This window comes from Triturus cristatus, chromosome 4_1 (genome assembly GCF_964204655.1).
Source record: "Triturus cristatus chromosome 4_1, aTriCri1.1, whole genome shotgun sequence".
NCBI lineage: Eukaryota > Metazoa > Chordata > Amphibia > Caudata > Salamandridae > Triturus > Triturus cristatus.
In genome coordinates, this window is record NC_140585.1 from 1,169,251,538 (window position 1) to 1,169,266,629 (window position 15,092).

At 36.4% G+C, this 15,092-nt stretch overlaps 1 protein-coding gene across 2 annotated transcripts in view; it reads left to right on the plus strand.

Moving 5' to 3' along the window:
* LOC146856277 (CD209 antigen-like protein C) overlaps positions 1-15,092 on the plus strand; it is a 295,861-nt gene that overhangs the window by 89,611 nt on the left and 191,158 nt on the right. Inside the window, exon 2 of one of the 2 annotated variants that reach the window (XM_085650716.1) lies at positions 3,914-3,972. The exons of the other annotated variant lie outside the window; for it this stretch is intronic. The gene's annotated coding sequence lies outside the window, so the exon portion shown is untranslated. The remainder of the gene's footprint in view (positions 1-3,913; positions 3,973-15,092) is intronic. 2 annotated transcript variants of the gene reach the window in all.

Here is a 15,092-nt window from a genome sequence, read left to right on the forward strand (position 1 = left end):
TCCGTCGATAGAGACGGGACCAAAATACCTTTGTTTTAAAAGGTGGCGTATTGATTACCTCTTCCGGTAGGGGAACTTCCGAGTTCAGTGTTAGTTCGTGGTTCCGGCCCTCAGGCACTACGCAAAAGAAAAGACGGACAACTCCTGAGCGGGTCTGTTAGTAGAAAACTACCCGCAGCCATCTTAGAGATCCTAAGTCCCCCGTGATTATTAGGGACTTCTACATGGATGTCTGTATTCCCGAGAATAGGAGTTACCTCTAATCGTCATCTCTGTATGGTGCAATGATGTTAGGCACACTGCGCTAACTATCAGTTTAACACCTACAGAAAAATGTAACCCTCGTTCTTGTCTCCACCCACATCGAGTAGGGACGGTCACTAAAAGGAACAGTAACGTACACAAGCCAATGATGATTGGATGTTGTGACGGTCGACCTTAAACTCACTGTCAGTTTACCAACTGCAAAAACATATATATATGTACCCCTCATTCTTATCTACACCCACATCGAGTTGGGAAGATCACCAAGAGGAACTGTAATATACACAAGTCAGTGATGATTGGATGTGACTGTCAACCAAATCATGATTCTCTTACCGATGCAAATCCATTTCTTAATAGTGTTACTGTATAAGATGTTGAGCTTCACTGTATTTGAAACACTAAAAATTCACACTGTTTTCACTCAATTGAATCATTTTTTGCCAACCCATATAAATGGAACCATGGGATGGAATCATTTAAACCCACTATACTGCTTTTTAGTCTGTTAACCCACCGTTGTTCCCTACAAAACAGGAAGCTAGCGATATCTACTGTGTTGGGTGGTATAAAGGGTTTGTCCAGCACCGTCCACCTGAGGTCATGTTCATTATGTTTTTTATGATGAAAATGCACTGTCAGTTTTGTATTTGTTTTCCCGCATCGTATTGTACTGAGATGTTCCAAGATGCGTGTTTTTACTCTGCGCGTGGTCATTCCAACATACAAAAGGTTACACGGGCAACGAATCAGATAAATCACATTCTCAGTATTACATGTTGTATGTTTTCTCTGCTCCCAAGGTTTTAACGTCCCAATGTCCACCTTTTTTCCATTTAGAGACAAGGGGCATGCCCTACAGGAGCCACAGGCATAATGTCCCATCACAGGGGGCAAAAAATGTTCTTGTCGGCGACCCCTATTGCCAACCATAATTGCTCTCGGACGTGTGTTAACAATAGTATCTTTTATGCTTGCGCTCTTTTTACAAGAGAATAGTGGGAGGGGTTGTTCTAATCCATTAGAGTTCAAAATCCTCCAGTTCTTTTGTATTATCTTTTTTATATGGTTGGATGCTGTATTAAACGTCGTGACACAAATACTGCTCTCAACTCTTTCTTTATCCTGTGTTTGTAGGAGAGATTGCCTATTACAGTTTCTCGCTCTTTTTTGTGCCTTAGAAATGACTTTGGCAGGATAGTCTCTGTCTTTGAGTTTCTCACTCAAAATCCTTGCCTCTTTTTTGTAATTCCCAATGTCGGAACAGTTCCTGCGAAGACGCAGGAACTGACCATACGGCAAATTTTCTTTCAGTGAACGGGGATGGAAGCTCTGAAAGGAAAGCAAGTTGTTCCTGTCCGTAGGTTTATGAAAAACACTACTCGCTAAGCCTCCGTTTTCTGCTTTTATCCAAAGGTCCAAGAATGGTAATGCTTTATTCGTGATTGTGCTAGTGAAAAACAAAAATGGGTTTTTGTGGTTTAACCAATCCAAAAAATAGTTTGCCTGGTCTCTGCTGCCTCTCCAGATGATGAGAACATCATCGATGTACCTACGCCATACCCTAATGTGTTCTAAAAAAGGGTTGGATACTGTGAACACTGTCTCATTTTCAAAATTCGAGACATAGAGGCATGCCAGACTAGGGGCACAAAACCCATTTTTGTTTCTCACTAGCACAATCACGAATAAAGCATTACCATTCTTGGACCGTTGGATAAAAGCAGAAAACGGAGGCTTAGCGAGTAGTGTTTTTCATAAACCTAAGGACAGGAACAACTTGCTTTCCTTTCAGAGCTTCCATCCCCGTTCATTGAAAGAAAATTTGCCGTATGGTCAGTTCCTGCGTCTTCGCAGGAACTGTTCCGACATTGGGGATTACAAAAAAGAGGGAAGGATTTTGAGTGAGAAACTCAAAGACAGAGACTATCCTGCCAAAGTCATTTCTAAGGCACAAAAAAGAGCGAGAAACTGTAATAGGGAATCTCTCCTACAAACACAGGATAAAGAAAGAGTTGAGAGCAGTATTTGTGTCACGACGTTTAATACAGCATCCAACCATATAAAAAAGATAGTACAAAAGAACTGGAGGATTTTGAACTCTAATGGATTAGAACAACCCCTCCCACTATTCTCTTTTAAAAAGAGCGCAAGCATAAAAGATACTATTGTTAACACACTTCCGAGAGCAATTATGGTTGGCAATAGGGGTCGCCAACAAGAACATTTTTTGCCCCCTGTGATGGGACATTATGCCTGTGGCTCCTGTAGGGCATGCCCCTTGTCTCTAAATGGAAAAAAGGTGGACATTGGGACGTTAAAACCTTGGGAGCAGAGAAAACATACCACATGTAATACTGAGAATGTGATTTATCTGATTCGTTGCCCGTGTAACCTTTTGTATGTTGGAATGACCACGCTCAGAGTAAAAACACGCATCTTGGAACATCTCAGTACAATACGATGCGGGAAAACAAATACAGAACTGACAGTGCATTTTCATCATAAAAAACATAATGAACATGACCTCAGGTGGACGGTGCTGGACAAACCCTTTATACCACCCAACACAGTAGATATCGCTAGCTTCCTGTTTTGTAGGGAACAACGGTGGGTTGACAGACTAAAAAGCAGTGTAGTGGGTTTAAATGATTCCATCCCATGGTTCCATTTATATGGGCTTGGCAAAAAATGATTCAATTGAGTGAAAACAGTGTGAATTTTTTGTGTTTCAAATACAGTGAAGCTCAACATCTTATACAGTAACGGATCTCTGACATATTATCGACAGACACATTATCGAACTACACAAATATCGCATCAAATATATCGACATCAAAAATATCGACATTGTATACTTATTTAAAAAACTACACTAATAACGACACTACAATATCGTAAAACAATTATATCGATCACACAAATATCGCACACATAAATATCGCAATACTAAATATCGACATGAGTTAATAAATATGACACATGTCACAAATATCGATAACCAAAATATAGACATCAATAATATCGTTTTTTTTAAATATATCGACAATTCTAATACTAATAAAACCAATACTTTCAACAACATAAAGACAATATTTTCCCAAAACATACATTTTCAAATGAGATTCTACTTAAACATAAACATAACATTTATAGTGATCTCAATATTAAACAACATAATAAAAAAACACTGAAATAATTATCACATTGGCATTTCGAACACATTTAAATAAAATTACTACACATTATAAACAATCTTTTTATATATAATGATTTAAAACTCTCCTCCTTTAAAACTAAATATACTCTTACTTAGCATTTTCCATAAAAGGAAACCAATTAACTAAAAAAAATTCAAACCATCCAATAGAAAGGCCACATACAGAAAACAACCAATAACATTCAAGAAACAATTTGAAACCACTATATAAACCAATTAAAACAAGTCTTCTACTGTGCCTTAAACCAAAGCATTGAACGAAGAAGAAACTCTACTAAACAGAAGAAACCTACATCCTACTACTATTCTAAAAACGTAAGTAAATATTCTTTTCTAACTAAACTGCCAAATTAAACTAAAACACTAATTGATCTTTACTCAAATAAATAACTAACTTATATATTCCATCTCTTTATGTTTCCACTACAGATATTACTCCAAACAGCTAAAGAAAATATTGAAGATTGCCAGAAAAGACTCACTAAAAAGTAAGTATACTATCAAAATACTTTATAAAATATTAATTAAATCCTACTCAAACCCCAAAACATCCTAAACCTCTAAACAAATCCATGTTCTCTTTATTAAATTTTTAAAAACCTGTATAAATTAACACCTATAGTCTATACCACTGGGCATGAGGGTAGGCTCTGTTTGCTTAGGGAGAGGTTAGGCTACTGCATCTTATTTATTAGGGAGGAGGGGCACATAGTAAGAGGGGTAGGGGACGGGGGTACATTGACATGTGGTGGGGGAGGGGGGGGGGTAGAGAACTGGGTGGGAAGGTTGTTCATTCTCCTGAATAATGGGTCTTGATGATAAATGTGTGGTACTTCCGGGACAGGTGAAGGCGGGGGAATGTTTTTTGAGTTGTTGATTTGTAAAACAATAAAATACGTTTCAACAAAAAAAATATAGTCTATACCAAACAGCAATACCACCCCACTTAAAAAACTAAACCAACCACAACAATATATTTTCTTTAACTTTCAGAGACTACATCAACTAAACAGCATTTTGTCTACAAACAACATCTTCATTCAAATACAACCAAAAACACTTGGGTGCCGATCACGATCCGGTAAAAAATGTCCCCGTACGACTCGTATCGGGTCTTTTTACCCTACGAATCGTACAAGTGCAGTACGAACTGGCAATCACGATTCGCATGGTAAAAAGTCCATACGAACCGCACTGGGAATATTTCCCCACACGTCCTCGGGTCGGAAAATGTGTCCGACACGTCCTCGTACGATTCACCGTACAAACGTGAAAGGTGAAGTCCGACCGGGGATCACGATCCATCCCGGGCGTCCGAATGTACAACCGTATGGTGAAAAGACCGTACGCACCGAACTCCCATAACAACCATGGAGACGTCCAAACAGGTGCCCGGTACGTGCCGTACCCCCCCCCAGCCCCCGTAGGTACACGCCGACCCCCCCCCAGCCCCCGTAGGTACGCGCTGACCCCCCCCCCAGCCCCCGTAGGTACGCGCTGACCCCCCCCCAGCCCCCGTAGGTACGCGCCGACCCCCCCCAGCCCCCGTAGGTACGCGCCGACCCCCCCCAGCCCCCGTAGGTATGCGCCGACCCCCCCCCAGCCCCCGTAGGTACGCGCCGACCCCCCCTGTGTGTACACCCGTGTACGGTGCGTACCTCCACCCGTGTATGTACGGTGCGTACTCCCCCCCGTGTACGTTCGAGTCGAACCCCCCGTGTACGTTCGAGTCGAACCCCCCCCGTGTACGTTCGAGTCGAATCCCCCCGTGTACGTTCGAGTCGTACCCCCCCGTGTACGTTCGAGTCGAATCCCCCCGTGTACGTTCGAGTCGTACCCCCACCCGTGTATGTACGGTGCGTACCCCCAGCGCGCATACACGGGTGGGGGTACGACTCGAACGTACACGGGGGGGTTCGACTGGAACGTACACGGGGGGTTCGACTCGAACGTACACGGGGGGGTTCGACTCGAACGTACACGGGGGGTTCAACTCGAACGTACACGGGGGGGTTCGACCCGAACGTACACGGGGGGTTCAACTCGAACGTACACGGGGGGGTTCGACTCGAACGTACACGGTGGGGTTCGACTCGAACGTACACGGGGGGTTCGACTCGAACGTACACGGGGGGGGTTTGACTCGAACTTACACAGGGGGGTTCGACTCGAACGTACACGGGGGGGTTCGACTCGAACGTACACGGGGGGGGTATGCACCGTACATACACGGGTGGGGGTACGCACCGTACATACACGGGTGGGGGTACGCACCGTACACGGGTGTACACACAGGGGGGGTCGGCGCATACCTACGGGGGCTGGGGGGGTCGGCGCGTACCTACGGGGGCGGGGGGGGGTCGGTGCGTACCTACGGGGGCTGGGGGGGGGTCGGCGCGTACCTACGGGGCCTGGGGGGGGTCGGCGCGTACCTACGGGGGCTGGGGGGGGGTCGGCGCGTACCTACGGGGGCTGGGGGGGGTCGGCGCATACCTACGGGGGCTGGGGGGGGTACGGTGCGTACCGGGCCACCTACTCTGGTCGATTCGCGCCGTACTTCGCTTTTGCGGCACTTTTTGGGTGCCGTGAAAATATTGCCGTCCGGACTGCTGTCGGTTCGAATCGTAATTCCTGGTTCGTGAAACACTGCCTGACAGCGTCCCGACGTCACGTCGCAGCATTCCCGGATCACATTCGTATGTATATTTTGGTCGGTCGGTGTTTTTTACGATTCGTACGGAAATGGTGTTTCCGTGCGAATCGTAATTCCATGTTTGTAAAGTTTTACGACCGGGTACGAGTCGGACGGGGAATTCGCTCCGACCGACGATTCGTACGCGGTTTTTACCGGATCGTAATCGGCACCTTGGTAAGTATATATAAAAAAAATGCTTTTTTGCTATTTTCATTTAAATATATAAAGTACTATTGCATATATTTTAATATACATTTTTTCCAGATTTCTAACACATCACGATGACAGAAGAAGCCCAATGTATAACTTCGCAGAAAGGAAAATTCCTATTGTGTTACATGGGTTACACATACACCCAAGAAAAGCAGACGGACCGAAAAGTGAACTGGAAGTGTACTAAATATTATTCTAACAAATGCTACGGACGAGCAACAACAAGAGAAACAACTGTATTATATACAAGAGAGCATAACCATCCACCCAATCTCTCTGAAATTGAAGTCAGATCAACCCTTGAAAATATCAAAGAATTAAGCTCTGGTTCACAAACTGCTACAAGTGTAATCCTAAAAGAACTATTACCTAGAGTGCCCAAAGAAGCAAGAGGCCAATTACCATCAATTGCTTCTATAAAAAGAACTATTGCTAGGACCAAAAAAGCAACCACGACAACTATACCATCCCCTAAAACTTTTCAAGAGATCATCATTCCACCAGAATTAAGTATCACCCACAATAATGAACCTTTTATTTTTTTTGATAACAAAAGCACAGAAAAAAGAATCATAATGTTTGCTACTGCAAACAATATAACTAAACTGCAACAATGCCAAACATGGATGATGGATGGCACCTTTACAATATGCCCAAAACCATTCTACCAGTTTTACACAATACACGGTCAATATCACAACACTTCCATACCTTTAATTTATGCACTATTACCTAACAAACAAAACACAACATATAATGAAATGCTAGGAAAACTAAAACAAGAATCAAATGATTTTTACCCTCAAAGAATTATCATAGACTTTGAGCAAGCCATGATAAATTCCATTCTCAAACTGTACCCCCATACAGCTATCCAAGGATGTTACTTCCATCTAAACCAATGTATATGGAGACATTTACAAAAATCTTCACTAAGTGTAGAATATGCCACTAACATAAGTTTTGCACATCAAATAAAACTTCTAACAGCCCTAGCTTATGTACCAACCACAGATGTTGCAGAACATTACAATCTTTTATTAGAAAGTCCATTCTACAAACAAAATGAAGTAAAGTTATCTCCCCTCTTAGATTATTTTGAGGATACCTGGGTGGGAAGACTACACAGATCAGGCCATAGACGTCAGCCCAAGTTCCAAATACCTTGGTGGAATGTATATGTAAGTACACTCAACCAACAAGCCAAAACTAACAACGCCGTCGAAGGCTGGCATAATGCATTCCTAACTTCTACTGGGAGAACAACTCCAACACAACAAAAACTACTAATTGCCATACAAAAGGAACAAAGTTTCCAAGAATTAAGAATGCAACAATCTGTCCTACAATTAAAACCAAAACAGTCTAGACAAACTACTCAAATGTATAATTACCTACAACAACAGGTACAGCTATACCCATCCACAAGAGGACTTGAGTACTTAAATATAATAGCTCAAACTCTCTTCTAAACCCTTTCCTAAATATTAACCCACAATTCTACTAAAACAACTATCACAACATAAATAAACCACTTTATTATATCACATATTTAATTATGTGGTCTAAAATATATAAATCAATTATATGGACATATATTTAGACAACATAATTAAACAAACCAAGTACACAACAACAATATTAAATATATAAGGTTTGGCCACCAACAATAAAAATATTTAAATGAACTTACCTGTGTAGTTGCTCCAATGGGATAATAACATTCCTTCCAAATAAATCCAGGTAGTTCAAAATCCATAGGTATCCAAAAAAAAATCCCAATAAAATGTAAAAATACAACTGTTTATCGAAAACAACGTCTACGGAAAAAAACGACTATCCATTAACCATAAAAATCCCGAAAAATATTAAAAAGGTAAATAACCGCTCCTGGAAACCCGAACAATAAAGGAAGTGTAAAATAAACATTAGTAAACACAACTAATACACACTTCCTTTAAAAAAAAGTAAGGTGTTTGAAACCGACGAAAATATCTTCTCCGTAAAACCTACAAAAGAGAAACAAACATTCCCACCCACCCACAAACACACAAAACGCACCTAAAAACATCACTACAAACGTTATTCAAACACTATAAAACTTTAACACACCGAAATACCAAAACACTAACAAAGCCACATACACGGAACACAACGTAAATTATAAAACCGTATACAAACTATTACTAACACCCTAACTTCTAAAACATCAATCAATACACACTTATTACAACATTACTACTTCCACAAAACACTTAAAACTATTTAATAATAAAGAAAATAACTCTTACCTTCTCAAACGCGAAACAGCTCCCGACCGCTACCTGGATTCGACCAAAATAACCCAAAACAACAGCGAGCGGTTACAAAATAAAAGACCCAAACAAACATAACAACTAAAAAAATACCAATAAATGCCCTAACTATTTATTTAACATTACACATTACTTTAAAAATTAGTAAAACATTAGAATAAAATACTCAAAAAGAATACCTATTTTTTTTATCAATGTGAAAATTATTTACCGTATCAAAATATATATAATAAATAAAATATTTTTATTAATATATCAATAAAACAGTATATATTACGAAAATAAATAGATGAACATGATATAATTAATATATTGTATCTACAACATACCAATTTTTTTTAAAAAAAATACATATTCTAAAATGTAAACAATTTCAATATTAAATATGTAATATAAATATTAATAATTAAAATATATTAGTCATATATTTCAAAACATACAATTTCTTATAAATTCTAATAAAGTCTAAAAATTTTGAGAGTACACAATATACATTTATAAATATTATACAGCTATAAAAATCTGATTATTTTATTTTTAATTATTTTGTGTGTTCATATATTCATGTCCAAAATATACATTAAACAAAAATATATCCATTATAAAAAAATTATAACTATAATACAAATGTTAAATATTAATTATTTTATTACATGTTTATTTCAATGATTTAATTATTAAAATATGCGTAATAATAAACAAAATTTTCTCTCTAATGAATATACATTCCAACAACTATAAAATAAATCTTATTTTCCTTTCTACTATTAAAAAAAAAAAATTGGAATTTGCATTCTGATATAACTTCTATCTTTTATCCAACCAAAACTAAAATCTACAGATTTTTTGTAAATTAAATCCAATTAATTTAACTGTTCCTATTCAACTCTATATTTAATTCTAATATTTGCTATTTACCAAACTTAATTAACATACTACTCCCACTACATACTGAACTTAATTAATTTACTATTCTCACTCCAACCTATATTAAATTAGAGTATGTGCTGGACACTGAACTAAATTAATTTAGTATTCCCACTCCAGTCTATATTAAATAAAGATAAATGCTGGACACTGAACTTAATACATTAACTGTTCTCACTCCAACCTATATTTAATTAGAGTATGTGCTGGACACTGAACTAAATTAATTTACTATTCCCACTCCAGTCTATATTTAATTAAGATAAGTGCTGGACACTAAACTTAATTAATTTACTATTCTCACTCCAACCTATTTTACATTAGAGTAGGTGCTGGACACTGAACTTAATTAATTAACTATTCCCACTCCAGTCTATATTTAAATAAGATAAGTGCTGGACACTGAACTTAATTAATTTACTATTCTCACTCCAACCTATATTTAATTAGAGTATGTGCTGGACACAGAACTTAATTAATTTACTATTCTCACTCCAAACTATATTAAATTACAGTAGGTGCTGGACAATGAACTTAATTAATTTACTATTCCCACTCCAGTCTATATTTAATTAAGATAAGTGCTGGACACTGAACTTAATTAATTTACTATTCTCACTCCAACCTATATTAAATTAGGGTAGGTGCTGGACACTGAACTAAAATAATTTACTATTCCCACTCCAGTCTATATTAAATTAAGATAAGTGCTGGACACTGAACTTAATAAATTTACTATTCTCACTCCAACCTATATTTAATTAGAGTAGGTGCTGGACACTGAACTTAATTAATTTACTATTCCCACTCCAGTCTATATTTAATTAAGATAACTGCTGGACACTGAACTTAATTAATTTACTATTCTCACTCCAACCTATATTACATTAGAGTAGGTGCTGGAAACTGAACGTAATTAATTAACTATTCCCACTCCAGTCTATATTTAATTAAGATAAGTGCTGGACACTGAACTTAATGAATTTACTATTCTCACTCCAACCTATATTTAATTAGAGTATGTGCTGGACACTGAACAGAATCAATTTACTATTCCCACTCCAGTCTATATTTAATTAAGATAAGTGCTGGACACTGAACTTAATTAATTTACTATTCTCACTCCAACCTATATTACATTAGAGTAGGTGCTGGACACTGAACTTAATTAATTAACTATTCCCACTCCAGTCTATATTTAATTAAGATAAGTGCTGGACACTGAACTTAATTAATTTACTATTCTCACTCCAACCTATATTTTATTACAGTATGTGCTGGACACAGAACTTAATTAATTTACTATTCCCACTCCAATCTATATTTAATTAAGATAAGTGCTGGACACTGAACTTAATTAATTTACTATTCTCAGTCCAATCTATATTAAATTACAGTAGGTGCTGGACAATGAACTTAATTAATTTACTATTCCCACTCCACTCTATATTTAATTAAGATAAGTGCTGGACACTGAACTTAATTAATTTACTATTCTCACTCCAACCTATATTAAATTAGGGTAGGTGCTGGACACTGAACTAAAATAATTTACTATTCCCACTCCAGTCTATATTAAATTAAGATAAGTGCTGGACACTGAACTTAAAAAATGTACTATTCTCACTCCAACCTATATTTAATTAGGGTAGATGCTGGACACTGAACTTAAATAATTTACTATTCCCACTCCAGTCTATATTAAATTAAGATAAGTGCTGGACACTGAACTTAATTAAGTTACTATTCTCAGTCCAATCTATATTTAATTAGGGTAGGTGCTGGACACTGAACTTAAATAATTTACTATTCCCACTCTAGTCTATATTTAATTAAGATAAGTGCTGGACACTGAACATAATTAATTTACTATTCTCACTCCAACCTATATTAATCTAGAGTAGGTGCTGGATACTGAACTTAATTAATTTACTATTCCCACTCCACTCTATATTTAATTAACAAAACTGCTGGACACTGAACTTAATTAATTTACTATTCTCACTCCAACCTATATTAAATTAGGGTAGGTGCTGGACACTGAACTAAATTAATTTACTATTCCCACTCCAGTCTATATTAAATTAAAATAAGTGCTGGACACTGAACTTAATTAATTTCCTATTCTCACTCCAACCTATATTTAATTATAGTATGTGCTGGACACTGAACTGAATTAATTTACTATTCCCACTCCAATCTATATTTCATTAAGATAAGTGCTGGACACTGAACTTAATTAATTTACTATTCTCACTCCAAACTATATTAAATTACAGTAGGTGCTGGACAATGAACTTAATTAATTTACTATTCCCACTCCACTCTATATTTAATTAAGATAAGTGCTGGACACTGAACTTAATTAATTTACTATTCTCACTCCAACCTATATTAAATTAGGGTAGGTGCTGGACACTGAACTAAATTAATTTACTATTCCCACTCCAGTCTATATAAAATTAAAATAAGTGCTGGACACTGAACTTAATTAATTTCCTATTCTCACTCCAACCTATATTTAATTATAGTATGTGCTGGACACTGAACTGAATTAATTTACTATTCCCACTCCAATCTATATTTAATTAAGATAAGTGCTGGACACTGAACGTAATTAATTTACTATTCTCACTCCAAACTATATTAAATTACAGTAGGTGCTGGACAATGAACTTAATTAATTTACTATTCCCACTCCAGTCTATATTTAATTAAGATAAGTGCTGGACACTGAAGTTAATTAATTTACTATTCTCACTCCAACCTATATTAAATTAGGGTAGGTGCTGGACACTGAACTAAATTGATTTACTATTCCCACTCCAGTCTATATAAAATTAAAATAAGTGCTGGACACTGAACTTAATTAATTTCCTATTCTCACTCCAACCTATATTTAATTATAGTATGTGCTGGACACTGAACTGAATTAATTTACTATTCCCACTCCAATCTATATTTAATTAAGATAAGTGCTGGACACTGAACGTAATTAATTTACTATTCTCACTCCAAACTATATTAAATTACAGTAGGTGCTGGACAATGAACTTAATTAATTTACTATTCCCACTCCAGTCTATATTTAATTAAGATAAGTGCTGGACACTGAAGTTAATTAATTTACTATTCTCACTCCAACCTATATTAAATTAGGGTATGTGCTGGACACTGAACTGAATTAATTTACTATTCCCACTCCAGTCTATATTTAATTAAGATAAGTGCTGGACACTGAACTTAATTAATTTACTATTCTCACTCCAACCTATATTACATTACAGTAGGTGCTGGACAGTGAACTTAATTTATTTACTATTCCCACTCCAATCTATATTTAATTAAGATAAGTGCTGGACACTGAACTAAATTAATTTACTATTCTCACTCCAAACTATATAAAATTACAGTAAGTGCTGGACAATGAACTTAATTAATTTACTATTCCCACTCCAGTCTATATTTAATTAAGATAAGTGCTGGACAGTGAACTTAATTAATTTACTATCCTGACTGAAATCTATATTTAATTATGGGATTTGTTAAATTCTAAAATATATTTAAATTTTCTAATTTTTTTTTTTTTTAAATTAAAAAATATATAAACATTTTAAATTAACTTCCCACCCTTATCCCCTATAACCCAACATTCCGCTCCTAAAATTATTTGTAAAATTCTAAATTAAAGTTACAATTTCTAAATTATTTTAATAAAAAATTAACAAATATATAAACATTTTTAAAACACTTCCCACCCTTATCCCCTATTAACCAACATCCCACTCCTAAAATTATTAATAAAATTCTTAATTTATTTTACAATTTCTATTTTTTTTTGTTTAAATTAACAATTATATAAACATTTTTAAAACACTTCCCACCCTTATCCCCTATCAACCAACATCCCGCTCCGAAATATATTAGTAAAATTCAAAATTTAATTTACAATTTATACATATTTTTAATAAAAAATTAACAAATATATAAACATTTTTAAAACACTTCCCACCCTTATCCCCTATAAACCAACATCCCGCTCCTAAAATTATTTTTAAAATTCTACATTTAATTTACAATTTCTAAATTTTTTTTTTTTTAATTAAACAATATATAAACATTTTTAAAACACTTCCCACCCTTATCCCCTATAAACCAACATCCCGCTCCTAAAATTAAATATACATTTCACATTTTAAATAAAATTTACTAATTAAATTTTACAATATATTAAAAAAATAAATTAACTTTTTTAAAACACTCCCCACCCTTATCCCCTATAACCCAACATCCCGCCCCTAAAACAATATAAATATTTCTCATATTATATACATTTTAACTATTTATACAAACAACTTCAAAATATTTACTAAACACACAATGACAATATTTTCACATGTCGATATTATTACTAACGATATTACTTACATCGACATATAAGTAAAAAAAAATAAAACGATATTTTTCACATCGATATTATCTATTTCGATATTTTGTACATTCGATATTTTTGACTCGATATTTATGTCCCTCGATATTAAAAAGTCGATATATAGACTGCTCACCACAGTAACACTATTAAGAAATGGATTTGCATCGGTAAGAGAATCATGATTTGGTTGACAGTCACATCCAATCATCACTGACTTGTGTATATTACAGTTCCTCTTGGTGATCTTCCCAACTCGATGTGGGTGTAGATAAGAACGAGGGGTACATATATATATGTTTTTGCAGTTGGTAAACTGACAGTGAGCTTAAGGTCGACCGTCACAACATCCAATCATCATTGGCTTGTGTATGTTACTGTTCCTTTTAGTGACCGTCCCTACTCGATGTGGGTGGAGACAAGAACGAGGGTTACATTTTTCTGTAGGTGTTAAACTGATAGTTAGCGCAGTGTGCCTAACATCATTGCACCATACAGATATGACGATTAGAGGTAACTCCTATTCTCGGGAATACAGACATCCATGTAGAAGTCCCTAATGATCACGGGGGACTTAAGATCTCTAAGATGGCTGCGGGTAGTTTTCTACTAACAGACTCCCGCTCGGGAGTTGTCCGTCTTTTCTTTTGCGTAGTGCCTGAGGGCCGGAACCACGAACTAACACTGAACTCGGAAGTTCCCCTACCGGAAGAGGTAATCAATACGCCAATTTTTAAAACGAAGGTATTTTGGTCCCGTCTCTATCGACGGAGGACCTCAGTGGGGACGAAGAGTGCCGTGCGTTCTTGGAGTAGTAAGTCATATCAGTGGACAGAGTATGACAGAGAAGCGTTTATGGTATATTATGAGTCAATGAGAAGTGGAATGGATGTAAAAAATGCTTTTTCATGTCCCTTCCATTTTTTTGTGAATAGAGTGTGACTATAGGACCACGGTCCCTCACCGGTCCCGGGTTTGGAGATTTTCTAATAAACCCTTGTAAGTCCATTTTCTAGCTTTGTTCGTACT